Genomic DNA, 20,900 nt, shown 5'->3' with positions numbered 1-20,900 from the left:
ATGAACTCAACTCGCTACTAGAGTTCTGTAAAGCTGAGGGGAGCTGCAGAGTCTCTGTACATTTATCACTACAAGCCACACCTGTCACATTACAGATTGTCATTTAATACATTGTTATTATGAAAATATTGATTATAGCCACTTCTAGTCATGCAGATATGTTGCATATATGTGTTTAAATGCCAAAAGTCAGTAATATACCATCACAGGTTTCCATTATGAATGGTTGAATTGATTTTTATAGACTGCATCATGTATCAGCATCTGATAAGATAAATAATCACGGCTACACACAAATTAAAACCAGTAGAATAAAAAGTCCCTTTCGTAGCCACACAGCCGGGCTCGTGGCATTTATGTCAGTATAAGTGAAAAATTGCTTTGACATTTACAACGAATAAATAGCTTTGGTGCAACAGTGAACACAAACACACAGAAAAACAGAACAGTATCTTACACATCATGTATGTTGAAGTTCACAGGCTCACATGTAAGTGGATCTTCAGCCGGCAGGAGAAACCACGGTGATGCATCACGTGAATATTTCATTCAGTTCTATTGGAAAAAAAAAACAACAGACCTCTTGTAGACATTGTTGGTTGTAACTGTAATTTCATTTCATCCGACCTCTTCCTCTGTAGCTCCAGAGCCTTTTTGCCCAAAGCGGTTTCTGCAGATGCCCCCTATCTGCCCACAGTTCAACAGGCTAATAGGATGATAAGCACCATTTGCTTGAGAAGATCTGTGCTTCTACCTAAATCCCTTCTAATTTGTTCATTTTTCCCACTTCAGTAATACCATTTGTTCACTCTAGGTGGAGACGAAAATGGTTTTACATGATCAATCAACTGTGAACAATTGATCATTATAATTCAGGCAGAAACTTTCCTTCATTTTACACTCTGTACTTTCTCCATTGCAGCATGGGAAATGGATGTGTTTTTCCTTGCTTCTGACGTGCAGCTGACGTGACCCATGCACCGTTGTACAGTGTAACCAGCTCCTTGTAATATTAGTGAATTATAAGCTTATTATTCTTGCTGCCAGGTGTGTTGGATGAGAGTGTCGGCTGTGCAACCTAAACCTTAAAAGTGATGTTGCTGTCATATTTTCTGCGTGTTCTGCTTGTGAGAAGAGGTATTAAAGTCGACTGCTGCTCAAATCCTTTGTTTACACGCAGGGAAAGACTTGCTGAACATGTATGTTTTTTTTTTTTTTTTAGCAAAGCTTTAAATGATACACTGTTGTCTACTGTTCATCAGTGAAGCGCATTATGGAGTTCAGTGCATTGTTGGTGCAAGTCCTGCAACAACCAGGACTTTTTCCACTGAGGACATTTTGACATGTCACAGTAGGGGAAGCACTGGTGTAGAAAATAAAGTTAATTATGGCTGAATTTCTTTACCTGGTGATCTCAGAGTCCTTAAACTGTACACGCTGCCTCTTACTGGGACACTTGAATAGAACAGAGGCATTGTTAATGTTGTCAGTGACACCATCGCTTTCTCCATTGTGACAAGTCCAAATGTCTGCTGTGAACACAACCCTGTCTCCTAGAAATTACATTCATATACAATTAAACTGTTTTCCAAAGGTAATTGTTGCCAGGATTATGTTCACAGGTAACGTTTTTTTCAAATGAATGAAGCATTACATTTATATATCGCTCTGAAGTCACAGGGAGGAGGTCGAGGTAGATGGGGAACGTACAAGATGCAGGACTGTGACAACACAGACCCGGGTGAGGTTAGGTTTAGACAATAAGGTTTTTTTTGGTTAAGGTTAGTGAAAGATTGTGGTGTTGCTTAAATTTTAACACTTTTTGCTTCATGTCACTGCAGACTTTTTTCTGTATTAAACCGAGAACATGATGTTTTTCTAACCTTTACCAAGTGCTGCCAGTGCCAAAACATAACCATAATAAGTTTAATAATACTGTAGTTTCTACTTGTGGATATTGTACTGCAAGATTGGATATTTTCATAGGAAAAGAAAGAACAAGGTATGTTGTTTGTGAAGATTTCACTCCTCGATTAAGTATCAACATTTTTGCAATTTTACAAAATACATTAATTAATAATATTTTCTTATTATTTTGACAGAAAATGTAATTCATCCAGCATTAAAGGAGACCAATTATGCTTTTCCTTATTTTCAGTCATATATATATATATATATATATATATATATATATATATATATATATATATATATATATATATATATATATATATATAATGTTACAATATCAGACGTTCGTATTAAATGTGGCCAAAGTGTCAAATAATTAGGTAAATGTATGTAGAAGTAAATTCTCAGTTTCCAACATTTTTTCTACTTTCAGCCCAAACCGATGTCAACTTGTGACAGAGATCTTTATATGGTGATCTGGTTCACACACAGCGCTCAAGTTCACTGCTTCGCTCTGCTAACATTATGGTATTTTTCCATTATTGTTGAGGTAGTCGAGCTAAGCCATGACTCACCCAGTCATCTGAGACACCCAGAAAGGAGAGCGGGCCCATCCACAAATTCATAACCTCAGAGATAGTGCGAGTGAGTAGAGGAAGGGAGGACGGCCCACTAGTTCATCTGTGGAGACCGAGGGAACTCCAGACTGGTGCAGTCTGTTTTTATCTGGAAAAGAACAAGGTCGTTAATTCCACAATTGTCCATTTCCTTTTGTGGCTGGTGGGAAAGGCTGGCTTTTTAGTTCTGTGCATGTTCTTCTTAACATCTTTTATGCCTCGAAGTCAGAGGTCATTGTGTGTATGTGTGTGCTCTTGTGTACACACTGATAGACTAAAACACCAAAATGTATCTGAAAGACTCGTCCACTGCAGGCACAACCAGTGGTTCCATCCTCTATACTGTAATATGTCATTGAAGAAGACAACTGATTCTGCATCTAGAACATCTGATAACACCACCACAGAAAATGAAATAAATGTCCTACCTCACCTAGTTTGACATCATCTATAACATAATTTGTAATGTTCATTCACCTGAAAGCTATGATTAGTCTGGGTTTATCATATATTCTGACATGTTTCTTGGCCAAACAGGAATGTAGTGCACCTTGATCACCGAACAGGACTTAGGGCGTTTTCAAACCTGCCTTGTTTAGTACGGTTGAATTGGACTTCGTTTTCCCTCTTGATTTGATTCGTTTGGGCAGATTTGACCAAGGCGATCATACTCAGTTGCAGATCCAAACAACCGTAACAAGACCCTTTGAGAAAGCAGTGTCGGTCCGCTCCCAAACAAATTTTGTTCCACCTTTGTTACACTTTAGATACACTTCTAATTTAAAAGACTGAGCCTTAAGAACAAGGAGGACGGATTTGCTGCAGTAAAAACTTCAATGCGAATCAAAGCCATTGCCTCCTAGCCTCCGTCTTCTCATAAGTCTTTCTTCTCGGTGTTTGTTTTTAAGGTTCCCGAGCCAACAGCTCCTATTCTCTAACCTGATTCTCTAACCTCTCTGTCCTGATTAGAAAGGATCCGCTGTGATTATCTGGTGTGCGAGGTAAATAATTCACATCTTCTAAGTCCAGCAGAGCAGCTCGGAGGCTGTGGAGCAGATACTCTGTGAGAACAGATTTTATACAGGAATTAATACATGTAGAGCAAGGTAGTGCTGTAAAATGACGCAATAATGTCATACTTTATTGAGTCCTGCATACAACATTGCTGCTAACAGAATTAATTAGCACCAATATTCATAAAATAATTAACTTTATACTATCAAACAAGTTCAAAGACTTCAAAGAAAAAATAAATGTCAGAACTGCACTATAATATATTGGAATGAGTTTATGAAATTGACATTCGTGTATTAAAGTCCTTCATTCAAAATCTAATAATGTTGTTGTTTCTGAGAGAGAATAATTACTCACACAGCCACAAGAGTTTGCTTGTCAAATGGAAAACAGTTTGTTTTAAGCATTTGAACAAATAACCAAGGCTTCTTTCTGGTGAGATTTCTGGTTTAAATATCTTGATTTTGCAGAGACGAGGAGTTTGAATGAGGGTCTCACCTAAATCACTTTAGCCTCCCAGGTTGGTTTACTAATGGTGCTTTCACACATAAGGATTTGAAGTAGTCTGCAGTCTCATCAGTGTGTAGCTCTGTGTGTGTGTGTGTGTGTTGTACTGAGCACATAATTTAAATACTCTTCTCTGACAGGACAGTTTTTTTTCTGACATACACCGCCGCACTAATGAACCAACAATGTCGGCTATTTGTTTTCACACGTTATTGTTCTTTTAACGGTCCTGTTAGCTCGTTAAATACACGTCGTGGAGATCATGACGATCAGCTTTTCTTGAATTTCTTAAAAAGTTATTTCATGTAGCGGAGCGGAGTGGAGTGGTACACAACTCTGTGCTTCTTTTTCCACAGAAATCAAAACAGCAACAGCAAGATCGGCTCTCGCTGGTTGTCGCTCGCATTGCGTCAGAGGTTATTTGCATAAAATTGAGCTTTTATAAACTTTCCCCTGTAGTGTAGCTGGGTAACTAATTCACTAAGAATAGCAGCTGCACTGAATAGAGTTTATATGTGTGAATGGCTCATAATTCAGCACTAAAAATTCTGTGACTTATCTGTTATTTAGATATTTACAATGCAAAAAAGTTGCATTGTAAGATAATGTTGCCTATAGCCATCATCTCTCTGCTGAAGCAAACATGGATACCCAACAAAATCATCCCCTGCTTCAGTAAACATCAAAGAAACACCAGTGTACTGTTGTTAAAATGACATCATTTCTTCCAGGTGTGTCAGTATCATATATTGTGTGCAACGGGTTTGACTGAATGCAGTTTTGAGCTGGTGCTCTATTTTTCTGAGACTTGTTTTTCAAAGCTTCGTGTCTGCTTCTGTTTCTTCTACCTCTCTTATTCCCTCTCCTCTAACAGCGAGAGACACAGAATGACAACAGCAGACTGCAGAAAGCAGATCCCTGTCCCCAAATCACCCATGGCAAATCATTCCCCTTATTCTTCCTTTACCTATCTTCCTGACTTCTAACTTTGTGTGTCGATCTTTGTACATGCCTGAGTCTGTCTTTCTGGGCTTTTTTTTCTCAGTCTGTCTTTCAGCTTTTATCCAGGGAGGGATTTTGCTGAGCTTGCATGCTTTTTTTTTAAGCAACGCCTTGTTTCACATTCACATAGTTGAACATTCTGCAGGCAAACACTACCAAACAGTTGCTCTTGTAAACAAGAAACAATTTCAAGAGATGTGCTTAATTTCAATGATATTTTTGACTGGAAACTGATTATTTTATCACTGATATGTTTGACTGACTTTGTATTTTTTATAATCATCATTTTAAAGGGGCCATGTGGAGTTTTCTTGTAAACAAACAAAAGTTCTGTTTCTTACCAAAACACATTTTGTGTATCTTAAAGGTCTAACAAACGAGTTGAGTGCATTTTCTTCATCATAAAACATTTGCAAAGTTTTTTTTTTTTTTTTTTTTAATCTTGCATTGTTTAAATCCATGTTTACTAGTTTGCTTCTTGTTCTCTGACTTTATTGGTACATTTCAGCATTTCAAACAAACAAAATAGGGTCCCACTTATAAGAAAAACTGCTCCATAGCACTACTAAAGGTCAGAAACTCTTTAAACTAGCTAACCAAGTTAGCTTCCTGTCACTGTTTGTTGTTGATGCACGCGATTTGTAAACTAGCTAGATGCTATTGCTAGCACTGCAAAGTAGATCTTTATTAAGATTATCAAATTGTCCTGGTAAGTTTGCAGAAAGTAAAAATAATACATTTACTCTTCATTTAAGTACAAATTTGACATACTGCTATACTTAAGTATTAACATCACCTCCTCTCCTACTATTTATTCCTCTTTGTATATCTTATGCTAGGACTTACCAGTTAATTTGCATTTTTTTGCAGTTTGCTAAATTCAAATATAACAGTATCATGACATAATAAAATATGATAAATTGCTGTATCTTAAAGCTGCAGTGCAAGACTTTTGTGTCCCCCTTCTGGCAGTGAGAGTAATTACAAAAACACTGTCGATACGTGCTTACATCACAGGCGCCGCCGTAGCCTACTCTGTTGCTACTGTTGCAGCTGTAAAACGGTGGATAGATTGTTTTGGACATCACATAACCCCCAAAAAATGACTCGTCTCACGATCAGAATTTGATCCATTCGGTCCGATAACATTTGGAAAGTCTAGAAGAGCCACATGATTAAATTATTTTATCCCCGTTCAAGTTAGCCGAGAGCTAACAGGCCATAGAACACGCGTAGTATGCATTCATTTGGCCAGTGCGGGAATGTCAAACCCGACACCACATTAAAAACTCTGGTATACTGTGAAATCCAGAAAGATTTACCTGGCAGTGATTGGCTTAACCAGCATTGGGTGAACTCGTTTGGAAAGGACTTGAATGTAATGGATGTTCATTTATATGTAAAAGTTCCGCATTGCAGGTTTAACCTCAACCAGATTAGGGCAGTTGCTGCACATGGCTGTATCATTAAATTTCATAACAAGGTTAACACATCAATAATTTAAGACTGTTTAATATTCTTCACTATTGACACTTTTACCTTGAAACTCAAGTAGTTAGCACATTCATATTTCATTTTTATGCATTACAGGAGCTTAATTTGGAGACAAAACTAAACTGTTCATTTTAAATAAAGTTTTTGACTGAAATTTCAATCAGTAGAGACCAGTTTATAGATACACAATTATAGCAAAATAGGTTTAGATGAGAAAATAAACAATACTGTAATATCATCACTAGTGTTAATGTGGATGAAGTTGTTGTTGAGAGTGGTGGTCAGCATCACAAGCAGCTAATTGGTTCCAGTGTGTGTTAGAGGAGGAATGGTGGTTTCAGGTTTGCTGATTACAGCAAGTGAACTGGGATGGAGATGAATTTAGAATATTAAGTAGAGCGAAGCAATAAATGTATGAAATTTGTATGATCTCTTCAGCATGCCTCTGCGTGGAGCTGTTTAATATCCCCTTCATCCTTTTTCTTAAGCCCCCCCTCGAAACACACACCCACACTTGCACACACACTCTACTTACAGTAGCTGTTGTATTCTCTTTCCATTACAACCCCTCTCTTCTCTCTCCATTTACTGTTGCCCTTGTATTTCAGGGGTTTTACTGTAACTCCTCAGCAGTGTTTGGATCTCCCTGATTGAAAAGATTTCATTTGGACTGAATTCATTGGAGAGTTTTAGTGCCACATGAGCAGCAGGTGGATTTTAGCCACGCTAGCTGCATTTCTCTACGGATTACAACGTTGGTCTGTCAGTCTGTCGGTCGGTTGGTCCAAACTGAAATATCTCAATAAAAATTAGATGGTTTTGTGCAACATTTGGTGCAGAAATCCATGGTTCTCAGACACTGTATCCTAGTGATGAACTTTGGTGATTCTATGATGTTTCCTTTTGCACCACCATGAGGTTGACTTGTTAGTTCTTTATTTGAACATCTCAACAACTATTGGATGGATTGCTATGAAATTTGGTTCACACATTCATGGTCCTCAGAGGATCTCCTCATCTTTCATCTAGTGCTATCATCTGGTCAAAATTACATTTCGCCCAATACCTTTACTTTTATGACCAAAATAACTTCAAAACTCTTTTGGTGCTAATTAGCAAATATTTGCATACTAAACCAACATAGTGAATATGGTAAACACTATACCTGGTAAACATCAACATGCTGACATTGCAATTTTGAGTATTTACAGCCTTGCAGAGCTGCTAGCATGGCTGTAGTCTTGTGAGTAAATTGGGTCTATTTCCTTAGTAGGGTTTGATTTTACTGCAACTCCTGACTCCAACACTACCAAGGTAAGAGGTTTGTTTTTTGTTTTGATTTTGGTCTCTCTTGCTGAAACTATCCATGCTTAAAATGCAGGCTATAAACTCCTGCTATATCTTTCATGGAGTATGAATGTCTTTGGAAAATAACTGTATTATCTCTTCACTCCTTCGGTTTAATTTCTCCATTTATTACTGTGTGACTTGTGAGACTCTCTTTTTCTTTTAACTCCTGCGGCTCGGTGCAGTTGCTGCCAGGCTGTGATAGAGGATTATGATTTGGCAAAGAAGCTGAATAATAATTATATAACATTATAGGCTCCTTGTGCTGGATTTCAACTTGTATGTGCTACACAATTCCTTGTCAAAAGGTATGATCAATGAATACCATTAAAAGTTCAAAACCAACAATAAACTGGTCTGACATGGTAGTTTACTGTGAGTCAATCTCACATACATCGTCTTTGCTTGAACTCGTCACTGGGGCACCAAATGTGGATTAATCTGCCACTCTAAATAGACTCCTAAATGCACTATTTCTCCTGAGAGAGGTGCAGAAATGAAATGCCTCACATGTGTGTCACAACACCCAGACATTTGACCTACTTAAGATGTTAAGATGCTATTCACTTATAAGTTAACCTACTTTATTTTCCAGTCCAGTGATAACCCCCACTTCCTGACCCTCCTGCCCCCATGGCTGATCTACGACAACATTCTCAATATAAAATCTCACAAAACGTCTGCCCCATTTCCTGCTCACTCCCAACGTCCTCCCTTTATTGACTCCCTGTAATAAAAGCGCAGTGAGTTCAGGACACCTGCTCCCCTTGGTTTCAACAAACAAAGCTAAAATATGGCCATTTTAGCACAATATAGTTGATAAATCCATACTTCAAAACTGTCAATGTGGAAAAAAAAAGAAAAAAAAGCTACAACTCAAAATGTCACCCTTCTATATCTCACTAGTTCCCTCTTTTCATCTCCATATGTCTCTTCAGTGTTTGTCTTGAAATACAGTAACTTCTCAGAAGTCCTCACCATTTCCTGTCATCTCAACTCCAACCTCTTGTCTCCTGTTTATTTCTCTGTTTATTCTGCATGTAAATCCACTCAACGTCAGTCCGTGTAATGAATCCTGAAGTCCTTTCATCTCTTTATTCCACCTCCGAACCAGCAAATGATTCCATATCTGCCCCCAAATCCTGAATTTGAGGGGGTTTATTTTCATGCATGGGGGTGGGGTGATTAAAAGCATCGCCAATATACATACAAACAAAAATAACTTATAGCTTATAGGCCTACATAGCTGATGCACAGCATTTAATTAAAGACTCTAAATCCACTACTAATGCTAATAGTTTTTTTTTTTATAAGTTCGTCAAGACTCCCCAAACTCAAACTTCTGTTACTTCCAGGGGAGCTCAGGTCTCAGGTTCCCCTTCTCTCAGAAAAGCAGGATGATTTTTACAACACTGTCAAGCTTTCAAACCACTTGAGAGGTCCTTGATTTTACTCAAACCTTTTAACTGTAGCACAAATATAAGCATCACTTCTGGGATAACCATATGTCCCTGAAACCCCATCTTCATGATGAAATCATTTTCCGAAAAACTCTTGGAAAGTACCAAAGGAGGAAATTCCCCGTGGATGCTGAACCGTTTTGCCTCCTGAAGGACTGCTCATCTCATAAATTTACACACCTGAGGCTTCAAACTTTGGTGTCTTGAGACAAACTATATAAATTATGCCATCTACCCAACACGATGTAGAAACTGGACAGACATGCTAAATGTCAAGGGACAAGGTACGAAGAAAAGCGCTGGAGGTCAATATGTTTTGCATATAGACCCATGCCCTTCAGTTAGAACTAGTACATGTTTATGTCCCCCAAGAAATACGGTTTCTCATTTTTTCCAATAATGGACACATTTCTCATCTAGTGGACATGCTGTACGACCCCAGTTGAACTGTTGATTGTGCACTTTAATACCACAAGAATATATTACTTCTCACAAGAAGGGTAAACCATGTTTCAGGTTGGTTGACCTTTAAGGAACACAGAGTTGCTCCGTGTTTAACAAAGTTTCTTTGAGCTTCCTGGACAAAACATGTACTTTCTGTCTTACAGAAGCTGTATTTCTGAGTTTAACACCATCAACCATCCTAATAATTTTGAATAAGAGCCTCATATAAATTACATGATCCTCCTTTATATAAGGTGCTGTCACATGTGGAACTGCACACAAGAAGTAAAATATTCAGCATCAAAGCTCGTTCTTGATCTTGAAAATAGTAGTCTGACAATCACACAAGGACAAAACTGAAACAGAACAAAACAGGAAGTGAACCTTTATTTGGAATTGTTTTGTCAAACTAGTATTTACAAGGTCAAGAATGAACTTGCTTTATGTATAAGTCAACATGGACGAGAAATCCTTAACCCTTACATACAGTTTGGGTCAAATTTGACCCATTTTGACATTTGAAAGCAGTAAAGACACCTTAAATGACATTAATTAAGCCTGAAAATGTATGGCTTTTCCTAAAGCGGGCCAATGCATACAAAAATGGGAATATTTCAAAATTATTCATTTTTTTACAGCTGGTATATATATTTGTACATTATAGGATGTTCTGGGTCAAATTTGACCTGTATTTATTCAAAGGGATTCAAAGTAAAGGTTGGCTATGTGGAATCTTGAAACAGTGAAACTTCAGATTGGCATGTCAGTGTATTTTTGTCATTGGGACAATGGGGACAGAGCTCACTGGGGACCTTGACACTTGAGAACTGCTCTTGTTCCCACCATATTACTACATTTGCCAGGGCTCCCATCAGACAGGCTCCTGTAGACCTTTGAGATGTTATCGGGGAATCTTGATACAGTGAAAGAGTAAAACTGTGCGTAGGCTTCATATATGGTGTACATACACTAGGGACATAGGGTCACGAGGTGCCCAGACACCATCACAGCATCTGCACCTGCAAACAAGCTACTGCACAAAGTAACAAATCAAACATTAATTCCCAGGCAACCAACAAAGTGGTTGCCCAGCATAGTCCTCCCTGTAGTGGAGGGCAGCTTTCATAGAACTATGAAAGCTGCCCCTGTTTCACTGATTTGGTGGATCTGTTATTCCAAGATGAAAAAGGAGACAGTGAGATGAAGTGAAAGTATTAGAAGAGGATGACAACAAGGAGGAAATGGAGGAAAGGCCCTTGTGACTTCTCTCATACAAAGACGACACCACCTTCCCCCACACGCCGGCTACACAAGCCACAGCAGCACATGTCTGAATCTTGCCCTGTCAATCTGCAGGCACACAGTTTATTGCCACAAGGTTTGAAATTTGCAAATCAGTTTGTTGTTTTGTTTTATGACTAATACACTCAGTGCAGAGTTGATTGTGTACAATTGACAGAAAAGGAGAGCATGTGGTTTGCAGGTAGTGATGATTGATGGTTTTAATGTTTTTAATGAAACCTACCATTCAAAAATGTTGTTGCAACCTTCACTTCCAGTATAATTGATAGAAATAATTATGGCTGTTATGTTCCCCTGTTTTAGATAACATGAGATCATATAGTGCGATTTTTTAAGTATTTTCTCGACAAACAAATGGTGTCAAACCTAAAGAAAACATTCTCTCTGCTCTATGAAACATTCATGCTAATTGATTATTCACCAATTTATTAATGACTGATAGCATGTATGGATGCAAAATACATTTGTGGTTCAAAATTTGGTATAGGGACTAATAATAAAGGGATAGTTTAGCTGGGTCAAAAATGACCCGATCCACTGTTAAGGGTCAGAATATGAACGGTATGCAAGAGTTAAAGTTCTAGGGATGAATTCAAACCACCTTTAGTTTTGTGAAACTATGTAGCTGATGACTTTTTGACTTCAAAGTATTTTCCGCTTCAGGTGAAACCTTATTCTCGGATGTAATGAATGATAAATAAAGGGTGTAAACTACCCGTCAGCAGAGATATTCATGCTACTTCCAGAGACGAGACAGGAGACGATGAGCAGGATACATCAGCGGCGACTCATCCAAGTCAGCATCAAATGTCGGTGTCCAGCTGCAAGGTCACTCTGAAAGACAACATTACTTGATTGCCAGAGACAGAGTAATTTGCTTGGCTCGTGTCCTTGCGGCCTACCCAGACCGCCTGCTTTAACGTTCCCCAAGTGAAGTGACAAATGACTTTATACTCGTTGATGTATGTAGCTGTAAAAACCTGCAGAAAAATCATTAGTGTTTGCTCTGTAATTTTATGCAGGAGGGGTGTGCTTGCGGGTATTTCCAGTTTCTGTCCCACATCTGTGCCTGTTTTTAGTCCCACTCGTGGTTCTAGTACAGGTTACAAAGCTAAAATTGTTTTTCATGTTTCATCGTAATGAAGACATTTATTTCAAACAGTAGAATTCGACCTACTTTTGCTTTAGGCTTAATTCGGCTTAATTATACTGTTTTACTGTTAATTTCACATTCTGTATTTCTCACTCTGCAGCAGCTGGAGAAATATTCTTGATATATTGGGTTAAATCTGTTCGATGGATACAGAGGAAAGCTCATTTTAAGATATCTGTGTTTTGAAATGATCAAGCCATGCTATTGTTCAACTAATGATAGGTTTGCTGACTCATGCTCCAGTCAAGGACATTCAGATTTAAATGAAGCAGTGTGTGCAATGCTATGCTGTGCTGTGCTGTGCTGTGGGCTTATAACCAAGGCAACATGTATGCAGGATCTATCCATTTAACTGAACTACAGATGAGCATTTAGGACATTTTAATCAACAGCGTTCCTCAGCTTTAGGTCAAAGCAGCACAGTGTTAAAATATGTTTGACGACAATTACGCCGTCAGTGATCGTTCAGGTGTTATAAGACCGGAGGAGGTTCTGCTGTGTGATCGTACTCTTTTATAGCAAATGCCCTTCATCTCCAGCGTGCTCACAACTGTACAGTCTTCTGTTGAGCAAAGAGCAGCTCCACAATAGCAGCCGAAGGTTTACCGCATTGCTCAAGGGTACATCAGTGCATTAATAGTAACTGAGGGAAGAGTGCTACTCATGCATTTTTTTTCTGTTCGGCGTTAAAGGCCCTAAAAACCTGTTTTTAAAATCAGCTGAGTACACTGGTATGAGTGAATTCTACATGAAGATGCTATTATCTGCCAGATTATTTTACATGAGAGAGTTCCTTGTTTGTTTTGGGCTATTATCATTGGTATGAATTCTGCAGGACTTTGTTGTGAAAAAAAAAATGCTGTCATGTATTTTCACTCTCCAACTAGAATTTAACTATTTAAGATGGCAGCTGTTGAGTTCTTTGCTTGTGTTGCCTGAAGAAGCAGATTTGGCTTTTTAACTCATTAATTTATAACTAAGCTTTCTATGAGGGGTTTCAAACTTTACAGCTGTATTGATAGATATTTTTTTGGCCACATTGGGGATTGGCATTGAGATACTGTATATTATTATCACCTGTGAAAGTTGTAATTGTAAACATGTAAGAAAACAGATGCCTATGTCCATATCCAGTCGACATGGAGAGACATTAGCATTCAGTTGGAGTTGTTTTTCTGGTGAGAGAACAATTTCAAATCCAATATTTATTCCTCATTTAGCTCTGGTCTGTAGCTTTGGTCTGTAACATCTCCTGAGAAAGCAAAAGCTGCTTAAAAACTTCCTTCCACCAATATTTCAGGTTGAGGGAGTAAAGGGAATAATTTCAATGAAATTAATTAAAACAATGATAAAACCTAATTTGGGGGAGTCTGGGATCTCTAAAGTAACATTTATGCACAGGTTGTTTTAATCAGAGCAGCATTTGGTACCCAGGGATCAGAGAGACTCAAAAGTGATATTTTTTTAAAAGTATCATAATAAACATAATATTTGTTACAAGCTTTAAATGTGACCACAGTTGCTTAGTAATAAAATAAAACAAAAATAAAATAAAATAAAAGATAAAAATACTGAAGTAGATTAAAACAAAATATCAGTAAATTAAAAAGTGCTTAAAAGACTAACTAAAATGATTAAAAGTTCAATAACTACAAACAAAAATAAAACATCCACTAAAAAGGAAGGAAGAACTGGATCCTACCTCCCAGCCACAACACTGGTTTATCCAATCTCACAGTGCTGGATAAAAACATGATCTGTCACACAAAGAGATCTCAGACCAATGCGGGTGATTAGTTCATTAAGTGCAGTTTAATGAACATGGAAATTGAATATCCACACAAACATTATAAAACATGCAATATAAAGATACTCAACCCAGCAAAAATATAAAAACACTAATAAAACAAAACTAATAATATCTTCAATATTAGTTTAATAATCTATATAACAACATAATATATGTAATGTATATATAATAATACACAGCAATATTAGACGCCCAGAGCAGCTGCTCCAGACATCCATTCACTCCAATATTTACCCTCCTGCAGTGCTACAAGACGCTTTGAGCATCAGTCCGATGGGCAGACTGGAGGACCTGCCACCCAGAAGTATTTTCCTCACTGTCAATTTCCATGTTAAGGTTTACTTTTAATGATATCTTTAACATTTCTCAACACAAAAACACAAAAGTGTCCTTGAGAACGGTTTGGTTTATCGGAGCTACAGCTGCCTCACAACAAAACGAGACTGATGTGAATAATAAGATTAAACCAAAAGAGTAAAGTGGACTGTAAAACCAAAACAATAAGCTGAAAGACACTGAAATGTACTGTAGAGCAGAAGGTAACTGCAGAGTCGGGTGATAATTCTCTGTGGGTTCATCAATACAAGTGTCCCCTGTCACATTAGACATAGTCATTTGGCCCATTTTTTTAATATACAAAGTATTTATCTTTCAAATTAAATATATAGGACTAAATATGAACAAAAAAGTCTATAGCGAGGCTTTCAGGTGCTTCAACAGGAATGGAGGCTGAGCAGTCACACCGTGTAGTGATCACCAAGCAATTTGATAGATAATGCACCAGCTTCCACCCTTCAAATTGCTCCTGTCTGTTTTTTTTTTTTTTTTTCAGGCATGAATTGGGCCCTTATTTTCATTTCACGGTGCTGTTCATGCCAAGAGGCAGCGTAGATTTAGTTGCATTTTGTTTATGGGCACAATAAAACAAAACAGTTACGATGAATACGACCTCCCTCACCTCTTCTTTCTGTGCATAGTTCTCATTTTTGGGAGTAATTTTCAGAACACTGCTGCTAAGTGGCCATCTATGTATGTGCACAGACTTTTGCATTGGTTGGCTTTTATATAGAAATCTCTCTGTTGGCTGGTTTCTCCTTATCTGTGTACATATATATGTAAAAAAACAAAACAAAATCAAACTGAAATTGTACCTGTTTATGCATCATAACTGGATTTTTGTCTTTGATCTTGTGTTGCATATTAACTGGATATTGTGTTCACTCATTTATAATGTGTGACAGTTGCATTTGCCGGTTTGTATTGTTTGTCTTTATTGTTGAAACACTGTTTATGCTGCTCCCATGGCCAGGTCTCTCTTGGAAAAGAGATTTTAATCTCAATGAGACTTTTACACAGTTAAATAAAGGATAAATATATATAATATAAAGTTTGAACTCTACAGGCCTTTTAACATTAACTCAAAAAAACTTTAGAACAGGAAAGTATTCCCTTGAATGCTGTTGCTGTTTTGGTACCTTTTGCATTAACAAAGTGTGTAGATGAGGTTTCAAATCCCAAACCTTTGTTTTGTTATTTTGTTAATTGCCTAGGCTCCTGCACAAGTCCCCAACACTGTTTGCGGTGTCTCTTTGTGAACGTCAGGCACAAATCATCCCAGATTCAGTGTGGTTTCCTAATTAGTGGAACGGTGCTACAAATCAATGAATGCCTGTATTGCAGGAAAGCAGCCTCTCTTCAGTGGGAGATCAGGAGGGAATTAAACAACTGTTATTGAAAATGACTGGGCCGGTATTAGTACAAAAGACAATTTGCACTTTGTATCCCTGTTGCTTACTCTACACTATTCAAGGTGTTTCAGAGTAAGTAGACCAATAACAATTCGATAATTGTTTGGGGTTTGTTTACCTGTTTCTTTGTTGCCGTTGATGAACCTCAGGGCTTTTGTGCTGTCTTGACTTCCTCCACAGGTGCAACATTGGTGGTACACCAACAGAACTGCAATTACTACTTAAGTGTCTTCAGATCAACCAATTCTAGTACATCAGTACTCTTCAAACATTTATTTAAAGATACAGTAAAACAAAACATAACTACTATCATGTAAAACCACATTTGACCTTGTAAGCTCATGTTTAATATGGTTAATAACTCAGCAGCCACATATTTGTTATCATGTGCGGTGTGTTCAGCCACCAGTGAAGGAAGCTCCGCTGCTAAAAGCTAAGATTTGAGGTTAAAGATTTGATCATATGTGTACCGAACACATGTAGCTAGTGGAGCAATATGATGGGTTGGTGGGAGTGTGTTTGGATGTCAGTTGGCACACACTTTTTTTGATGTACAGTTCAAAGATGCTAATATGAAGCTAAAGAAGCTCCAACTGCCATTTCAACATGTCTTCAAGAGCTGCAATCCTGTACTGCCAGAAGATAATCACAGTGCACGAGTGTATTGGTACATTGTTTGTATGGAATGGAGATGTATGGAAGTATGGACACATTATTAATTAGAAAAGTGTTTGCAATATTTCTTCAACTTTTTGCCTTTATAATCACCTGGAACCAGTTGCCAGGCAACTGGCAAAGTCTCCAAGAAGTTATTGGTACTGGCCATGAAATAGTCCAGCACATAACCTGGTCTGTTAAACGGGGAACTGTTGTACAGATTAAACAAACAAGATATAACATATTAAGTAGTGAGCTTTAGAGGTGCTGGTAGTCAGATGACTGTTTTCTCCTGTTTCCAGTATTAGTGCTAAGTTAGCCACCTTAGTTGACTTAAGTAAGCTTTATGTTTAGCATATATGCCTTAACTATCTTCAAGTAATCAAGAAGCGTATTTCCCAAAATTCTAAATCAAACTATTGCTTTAACAATGATTCAAAATCCAATATGCTCCCTTTGTAATTAGAAATCTATTGGTACATCTATCCATGAGTCTGAATATTCATTATTTTTGGGGTCAGGTGACCAGTATCTTATTGCATATTATCGGGGTTCACCAGTCATGTCTACCAGCATTGATGCTGTTGAATGATGGGTCGCTTCTTAGTCTGTTAAGGGATCAAAAGAAGCTTTTTTCTTTTTTCTGGTTTGACTGCAGCTAAGAAAATTCTTACTGTAAGATAGAAACTCCTGCAGTCATATTAAACAGTGTGTGTCCTCTTTTAAAATCTTTTAGTTTTAGAAGTGTTGACAGCTGGTGATTTACTTAAATCCTATATGTAAAATACACCTGAAAGATAGGACTGTGACTGTTTATGTAGAGATAACTGTCAAGTTCCTGTGAATTGCAAAGTAGCAAGAGGAGTGGGAAGGACAGTGTGGGTGGATTAATTGTATGTTTTATTTTTTTCTCTCCTGCTTTTTCTGTATTTTTTCTTCTCAAATTATTATAATTTCTTCTTATCCTGCATTTATATGTTAGTCATTTGTATAAATGTATACTTATGCCGCTGTGGGTGAATGATGTGCAAGACTAATATAAAGTTGGTCACCAAAAAGAATATAGAAAAAAAACCTCATATCAGCAAAAGAAACAATTGGACTCCCAGTGACAGTGTTTCATTCGGCTGGATAATAAATCCTTTCATAATGAACTGAACGAACGCTTAAGTGGTTCAAGCTTCTTTATAAATATGGTCAAATGAGTTTTAAGCTGCAGCTGGAACTGGACATAAGAGACTGCTGGGAAAGTTTAGGCCACAATAGATCCAGAGTAGCACTGACTTGACTTCAAACAGCTCAACTTTGTGCACCCCCCCCCCTCCCTCGCCCCCCGGTGGCTGCTCTGTAATATCAAAGCTGTTGACAGTTTTGGCTCTTGTTCAGACAGACCTTTAAAGTTTAATGATACATGTTGCCTGCTTTGGTTTCGACTTTTTTTTTTCATAACGTTCTTTTTGACATATCATTAACTGTGCATTCTCACGCCGTCATCTTCGCTGGATGTACAGCTTTCCTGCCTCGCGGCGGCACCTGAACACCTCTTCATGTCAGACAACCAGGACAAAAAGGGCAACTGATAACCGATCTATCAACATCAAACCATGATTGACTGGAAAACAACATCTGAGGTTCACATGGAAGAACAGAAACGAACACACATAGAACACATGAATCAAAGCTCCGAGTCTGAATCACACCACAAAAGTTAACTTTGCTTTTATTGTCGTGTTTAGTCTGTTCAAGTTCACACTGACTGATTACAAGCAAACCAGAGCCAGTAAACAAAAGTCACATTAACTCTCTTGTGTAACTGGACACAGTTTGGCGACCTGTCATCCTGCCAGGTTGCAGAGTTTGGTGGCAGAGAGCGAGGCTAAACAAATCAAGCAGTTTTCTGCACTTTCTCTTCTATTGTGACAGACTGTCCCTGGTGTCCACAACAGCAAAGAATACAAAGAAACTGCTGAAAATGAGCTTTAGTCCAGATTATCATTTGACCTTAGTTTATTTGCTATGCTCAACTTACCTGGTCGACCTCACAACATACCCATAAACTCTTAGAAAAACTGTCATATCTTTTAACTTTTTTTAAATTTTCAATCACTTATCTGAACAGAATCGAATGGAATCAAACTGAAATCAATCAATTGATTCATTTCTTATACAAGAAATACAAGAATACAAGGGATGACAAACAGAAGGCGTTCCTGAGTCTAAACTGTAGCACACAAGGCACAATCCACACAGATATGGAGTCTGAGGGGTGTTTCATGAAGAAGCAGGTGTTATTGGGGAAAAGACTGTATTGAATGAACCTGAACCACAATCAGTTTCATATTCTCAGAGCTAATGTTAGTAGACTGTGTTTTTTCATGACAGAAACACAGACCAGAGACATCAAGCACTGATCACATCGATTCACGGTGTAGACATTTTATGACAAAACAGTGATGTTCAGAGCAGCACATATTAAGGGATAGCTTCATAATTTTTCAACAGTGAAAGAGGTTTTCCTCACTGTAATCATTCCTCGCTGTTCATACTGGCTATTAAAAGATCCCCTTCAAATGTGCTTTCAGTGTAAGTGATGGAGCCAAAAATCCACAGTCATTTAGTGCAAAAATGTATTTAAATGTTAATCTGAAGCTTATATGAGGCTTCAGCAGTCTGAGTTAGTCATATCAAGTGGATATCTGACACATTTACAGTCTTTTTAGCATCAAATTCCCTCTTTGTGTTTCCTCTGACAGTGTTTCTCTGTTGAGCTGTGGTGGAAGTATAGTAACAAAAAGAGGGACTTTGGCACTAAAAAGACTGTAACGTTGAAAGATATTTACTTGATATTAGCATATTAGCTTCAGATAAACTTTTAAATACATTTTTGCACAGAAGGAGGATTGTGGATTTTGTCCCCCATCACTTACATTGTAAATCATTATGAGGGGATCTTCTAATGGTCAGTATGAACAGGAGGAATGATTATGGCAAGTAAAACCTTTTTAAATATTCATTGGGGCATCTTACTATTGCTTTAAGACAGACATGAACAATTGTGAACTCATCCTTTAAACATACGGAGAATAAAATATTACAGCAAAAATTAACAAACCACTGTTATAAACGTCCGGCATCATTAGATCAGCGACAAGCTCAGACACAAAGTAGAGATGAACTCAAACCTGCTGGACTTCTCTGCTACCTCGGGTTGTTCCATGACATCATGGTGCATGTATGATATGTACGTAGAGCGGCTGCGGCACCATTATTGCCTCGCACTAACCCGTCTGCTTCCGGCTGGTTACCTGAGGCTGCTGCTGCATGCACGCTGAAATCACAACAGCAAAAAGAAAGTAATTTTCTCTCACTGGAAGCTTATGACAAACTGCCAAAAACAAGCCGACAAGATGCAGCAGCGAAACAACCAGCGTTTGAAACAGTCAATAAAAACAGTCAATAAAATTCAGTAAATAGCGAAGCTGCCTGTTTCATTACTTTATATTCATGTAATAAATATCCAAATGTCAGTTAGATGGTATTCTATATGAGAAATGAAGAAAAAGAAAAAAAAATCGGTTATAATAATCATCCGCTTATAGCGATCAGTTTGACCTGGACAGACATGATCACTATAAGCGGTTTCCACTGTATATCAACTAGTGCTCCAGCCAGCTAATTATAACTGGAAAATAAGATAATTTTTTTTCTATCAGTTCAATAATGTCACGTGGTTTGTACAAGTGAGAAGATAAAAATGTTTAAAGATCTTCGGATTTGCTGTCTGCTCCTTTTTTTGTATTTTTTATTTTCTTAATTTTTAGCTGCTTGGTTATTTAAATTTATTTTAGTGACAGTTGAAGATAGAACAAATAGTGAAACAAACAGTGAAGATGTTTCTAATGAGGCTACAGCCACGGGTCACACTATAGTTGTTTATTAGCTTTAATTAATTAGTACAGATAACGTTGGCGCTGTCACATCCACTGTTTGTGGCTAATAAACAGAGACTACAAAACAACTCCAGCAGTCCAATAAATCGTGTCGCAATGAATTGCACGTCAGCTCGACAAACAGCTTCACGTGGAACAGATTCTTGTGTGTGTGTGTGTGTGCAGAGCGAAGCACAGAGTTTAGGTTATGACCTCATCACTTCCCTGCAAGTTTAGCACAGAGCAGATTGGGGTGCGACGATAATAAACGTCCCTCCGGGCGAGGTTTGTCAGACTCGGAGCCTACAGGTGGATACTGGAGTGGACAGAGGGCACATGAGGAGTAGTGGCAGTAGCAGAGTTTTCAGACGAGCAGTGCAGCAGAAGGTGCAGCAGATGTACCGTTCTGTTGCAAAAGAGGAAAGAGCTAAACATCTCGAGTCGTGTACCAGAATTAGCTCACAGGTTTGCTCAGCTTCTCTTAGAAGTGAAGACACAATTGCAG

The sequence above is a fragment of the Thunnus maccoyii genome, chromosome 15, assembly GCF_910596095.1.
Source record: "Thunnus maccoyii chromosome 15, fThuMac1.1, whole genome shotgun sequence".
Classification (NCBI taxonomy): Eukaryota; Metazoa; Chordata; class Actinopteri; order Scombriformes; family Scombridae; genus Thunnus; species Thunnus maccoyii.
Note: the sequence above shows the minus strand (reverse complement) of the source record.